Genomic DNA, 6,000 nt, shown 5'->3' with positions numbered 1-6,000 from the left:
GGACAAAGAAATCACATCCCTAAAATTTAAAAAAATTGATAAAATGGGCTTCATTAAAAAAAACAAAAAAACCTTTGCTTATATAGAAAAAGTCAACAAATTACAACATCCTTTCATGATAAAAGCCTTCACCACATTGGGTATAGAAGGAACATACCTTAACATAATAAAGGCCATATACGACAGACGCTCAGCTAACATTATACTCAACAGAGAGAAAATTTCCTCTAAGATTAGGAAAAAGACAAAGATGTCACTCTCACCACTCTTATTCAATATAGTACTGGAAGTCCTCACTAGAGAAATTATGCACACAAAGAAATACAAGGCATCCAACTAGGAAAGAAGTAATAAAGTTTTTGCTATTTGCAGACGATATAATTTTGTATATAGAAAATCCCAAAGAATCAACCAAAAAGGTTTTGGAACTAATCAGTGATTTCTGTAAAGCTCCAGTATATAAAATCAACATACAGAAATCAGTTGCATTTCTATACACTAATAAAGAAGCATCTGAAAAAATAAATAAAAAAATAAATAAATAAAAAAAAATAAAAATCACATTCACAATAGCATCAAAATCAATAAAATACCTAGGAATACATTTAACCAAGGAAGTGAAATATCTGCAGACTAAAACTATGAGACTTTGCAGAAAGGAACTGAATACACAAAAAAATGGAAAGATACCCTGGTTCATGGATTGAAAGAATATTGATAAACTGTTTATACTACTCAAAGCCATCGATAGATTCAACATAATCCCCACCAAAATACCCATGATGTTCTTCATGGAAGTATAAAAAAAATTCTAAAATCTTTATGGAATCACAAAAGACCCCAGAGAGCCAAAGCAAACCTGAGGAAAAAGAACAAAGCCTGAGGTATCACACTTTCTGATTTCAAGTTATACTACAAAGCTTTAGTAATAAAAACAGTATGGGACTAGCATAAAAATAAACACATAGACCAATGGAACAGAATAGAGAGCCCAGAATTAAACCTCTGCATATCGTCAACTAATATTCAACAAGAAAGCCAAGAACACACAATGGGGAAAAACAAATGGTGCTGGAAAAACAGGATAAACACATGCAAAACAATGATATTTCATTGTTAAGATATTTCATTGATAAGATATATATTATCTTATATATACCGCTCACAAAAATTAACTCCAAGTGGATCAAGGACTTAAACATAAGATGAAATACCATAAAATTCCTAGAAGAAAACACAGGGAAGAAGCTCCTCAACACTGGTCTTGGCAATGATTTTCTGGTTATGACACCAAAAGCACAAACAACAACAATAAAAATCAACAAGTGGGATTACAACAAACTTAAAAGGTTCTACATAGCAAAAGAAACAATTAAAATGAAAAGGTAAACTACAGAATGGGAGAAAAGTTTGCAAACCATATATCAGATAAAGGGTTAATATCTAAAATACATAAAAAAATGCATGCAACCCAATAAGAAAAACAAAAAACCAAACAATCTAATTTAAAAATGGGCTGAGGAACTAAACAGATATTTTTCCAAAGGAGACATCCAATGACCAAGAGGTACATGAAAAGATGCTCAACATCACTAATTATTAGGGAGTGTAAATCAACACCACAGTGACATATCACTTCACAGGTTAGAAGGGGTATCATCAAGAAAACAGAAGATAATGAGTGCAGGTGAGGGTGTGGAGAAAAGGGAACCCCTGTAGACTGTTGGTGGGAATGAAAATTGCTTTGACCATTATGGAAAACAGTATGGTGGTCCCTCAAAAAATTAAAATAGAACTACCATATGATGTATCAATTCCTCTTTTCCATATATATATATATATATCTCCATCCAAAGGAAGTGAAAATAGGATACCAAAGAGATATATGCACTCTCATGTTTACTGCGCCATTATTCACAAGAACCAAGATATGGAAACAAGTGCCCTTCAATGGATGAATGGATAAAAAAATATATATATAATGGAATATTATTCAGCTATGAGACATAAGGGCATCCTGCCATTTGCATCAACCAGTATGGACCTTGAGCATTTTATGCTAAGTCATATAAGTCAGACAGAGAAAGACAAATACTGTATGATACCCCTTAACATAAAAAAGCCAAACTCATAAAAACAGAAAGTAAAATGGTGGTTACCAGGGGATGGGGAATAGAGGATAGGACAGATGTAGTTTAAGGGTACAACCTTGCAATAAGCAGTAAATAAGCACTAGAATATAGACAACTATATAACATTATAATCATCAAACAAGAGACTAGAACATAATGATTCCAACCACTTGAAAGAAAGGATAATTATGTAATGTGCTAGAGGTGCTAATTATTGCTACAATGGTAATCATATTATATAAAGTATCAAATTAACATACTGTATACCTTAAAGCTACACAATATTATATGTCAAATATATTTCAATAAAAAATAAAATTTTAAAAGAGAAAAAAATCTTGTTCTTCCCAAGACATCATTAGCATAATGTAAACACATTTACTGAATAGATCTAGGGTCAGTAAACTACCTTGATGTGCCAATTTCAGCCCACCACATATGTTTATAAATAAAGTTTTATTGAAACACAGACACATTCATCGTTTAGGATTGTCTCTGGCTGCTTTCCTGCTACAACAGCAGAGTTGAGTAATCTTGTCAGAGACCTTATGTTCTCCCCTAAGCCTAACATATTTACTATCTGCCCTTTTGCAGATAGTTTGCTGACCCCCAGTTGGGATCATGAAAATTTCAAGCAATACGACATTTTTTGTTTGGTGTTGTTTCATGGGTTCATCTTGTTTTTTTCTAGCCAAAATTTTAGCTGCTACTTAAGAGCAGGAATGGTGTCTTACATTTTGTCTGTATCTTTCATTATCCCCAGGTACTCCGTAAATACTTGATTCGTTTATCTACTGAAAGTGTACTTTCACAGATGGTTTTTCATTTGCTTTTAACAAAGAATATCTGTTGATTCAAAGTAATGAAGCATCTAGACACATGTGCATATTCAGTGTATTGGAAGAATATGTGAATGTCCTGGAATTATTGTGAGTGAAAGAAATCAATTTTCTGTACCCTTTATATTACATTACAGAGATGACCCTACATTTCTACCTATTCCACAAATTTGCATTTTAGAGGAGAGTAATTTCTTTCACCAACTCACTGAAGTCATTGTTATTTCACGACTAGGTAATAAGAGATGACTTCAGTCTTTAGAATGAAATTTCTATACTGGAAAAGCCTTTAACTTTGCAGGGGGAAACACTAAGGTCAGTGTCTGTGGCTCTCAAGGGCTTTTGCTCAGCTTGACATAGAAAGAAATTAAAAAGAAAGAAGTCCATACTGGACAGAGCAATAAAAATTAGTGCATAGTTTAAGGAAGACTCTCACTGGGCATAGACAGAAAATTCACTGAAAGGACAGAAGCTACCATCGACTTTAAACAACCTGTTTTACCTTTTCTATGTGCAGAGTGCCTGTGGATTTATATATGAACAACTTTGCTAAAATTCAGTGCAAGGATAGGCTGTGTCTATTTGCAATGGGAATGTTGGAAGAACTTGAATTTATTTCTGTTGGTCCTTCTGTGTTTAGTGGTTTATGATTCTTGTCATCTTGTTTGGCAAAAGTGATAGCCAAGCATCCACTGGTGTACATTCAGATTTTTTCCACATCTTGGCTAATGTGAACAGTGCTGTAATGACCATATGACCACAGGAATACTGATATTTCTTTGAGATCCTGAATTCATTTCTTTTGGATAAATACCCAGCAGTGGGATTGCTTGATCATCTGGTAATTCTATTTTTAATTTTTTGAGGAATCTCCATACTGTTTTCCATCATTTTATATTCCCACCAGCAGTGTACAAGGGTCCCAATATCTCCACATCTTCACCAGTACTTGTTATATTTAGTATTTTTTTTGATAATACTAAATTGTACACTTAAATTTGTTAAAAAGGTAGATCCCATGTTAAGTGTTCTTATCACAATAAAATAAAATTTAAAAGAAGTGACAACCAACAGCGGGGGTCTATTACTGTGATTGGTACTTGTAGCATTTGTTATGTATGTGTATTAGAATTAATGATTTGCTCAGTGCAAATCACAATTTAGCTTCTCGTTTTGAAGTAGTGACATCTATATGGAACGAAAGTCTATTAAATAAATAAAATTTCTGTGCAACAAGCAAATTATTTCTTGTGCTATTGTTCATAAATAATGGAGAACTGTAAAATGAATACTTAAAGAAATACAGACCTATTAAAATAATGCAGCATTTGCCTAAGTTCAGGCAGTTACAGGATTTACTATAACTGTAAATTATCTCAAAACTGACTGCAGTGTTCCATAAATTTAACGTGTGGATAGTTTGGCAAGCAGCTTATTAACAAAACAGGAGAAGCACCAGCTCGTTTCATCTACTTTCCCTAAGTTAGAAGTATAAACCACTGTTTGTCATGTTAAAGACTTCTATAGACAGTCTAATAATATATTTGATACTTAACTTTTCTGTAAAATTATATCTGAGTGCTATACATATCTGTGTGTATAGATATATATACATAAGTATGTGTGTATGTGTGTTTATAGATATACATATATATACATATATGTGTTATATGTATATATATGTCTGTATATATGCATACACATATATATGTGAATGTGTGTGTATGTATATAAATATGTATGTGTGTTTATGTGTGTGCGTGTATATATATATTTATATCATGAAAAAAGTTCTTAGATTACAAAGAGGCTTTATTTTTCTTTTTTTAAAACTTTGGTTTATACATCTTAAAACTTAAACTGGATCATGTTTTTGTTTTTGTTTTTGTTTTTGCCCTGGGACTACTGCTCTTGGGTTAGTTCCATTTTGATGAAATCTGTTGTTGATAAAAGAGAGTTCAAACTCCTCTAAACCAATTAAAATGTTTTTGCCTCAGGAAGTAAATAAAAGCACATGATAGAACTAAAGCAGAATGGAGAGTGGTAATCAGTATAGTAGTTCAGTGTTGAACAATCCTGAACACTGTAACAATAACACCTAATCAATCATTCTGAAAGGTACATCGGATATATTTTTTTCAAGGACAAATGAACTATACTCATGAGGATCAAAAAGATGCCTGTGTTACTTTTATGGTCTATTTTAGAAAGTATTGAAGATTTCTTCTAATGTAAACTTTAAATTCCTTTGTTATATGAAACATTCCTCAAAATATTTGAAACCTGTCATAGTATGTTTACATACATTATGAATTGAGATGTAAATCGATTTATGTAAATCTATTTGGAACCCTACTTAAATAATTTTAAAGCCTTTATGTTTAAAAAATATTTGTATTACTTTGATCACAAAAGACTTTTTAGTGTTGAATGCAAAGCATAGCTGTTACTAATTTTTCTTTCCAGAATATATTTTTCATTTAGTTTTAGAAAACAGAACTGTTAAAGTTGTTTTCATAATAAAATTGACACTAATGGTTTGCTTCTGCCTTTTCTTACTGCTTTTTTTTGATAAGAATTTTCCAATTATCTATGGCTTAATGATTATGATGCCACGATTAGAAGATCATGACTTTGAGAGAGGCTATAAACATAGCGGTTTTTAAGGAACATGCTTGGTTCATTCATTCGTTTATCCATCCGTCCTTCCGTCTATTCATCTATTCATTCTATCACCTATTCATCATCTAACAACTCACCCATCCTCCTATCTACCTATCAATCATCCATCCATTCATCCTTCCATCTGTCCATCCATCTATTCACCCATCCATCCTTCCACCTAGTCTCCAATGTTTTCGAGCCCCTGCTATGACAAGCACTTTTTTTTCCTGGCAAATGACTTTACTAATAGAAACAGAAGGAAACCCTGAATTCCACAGTAATTTTGGAAGAAATATAGCATGCAGGACAAATGTTAGTTAACTTATTTCATGTTTGATGGGAAGCATACGTACTTGAGAGAAAAT

Source organism: Phocoena sinus, chromosome 2 (assembly GCF_008692025.1).
Source record: "Phocoena sinus isolate mPhoSin1 chromosome 2, mPhoSin1.pri, whole genome shotgun sequence".
In the NCBI taxonomy this organism is placed as follows: domain Eukaryota; kingdom Metazoa; phylum Chordata; class Mammalia; order Artiodactyla; family Phocoenidae; genus Phocoena; species Phocoena sinus.
Note: the sequence above shows the minus strand (reverse complement) of the source record.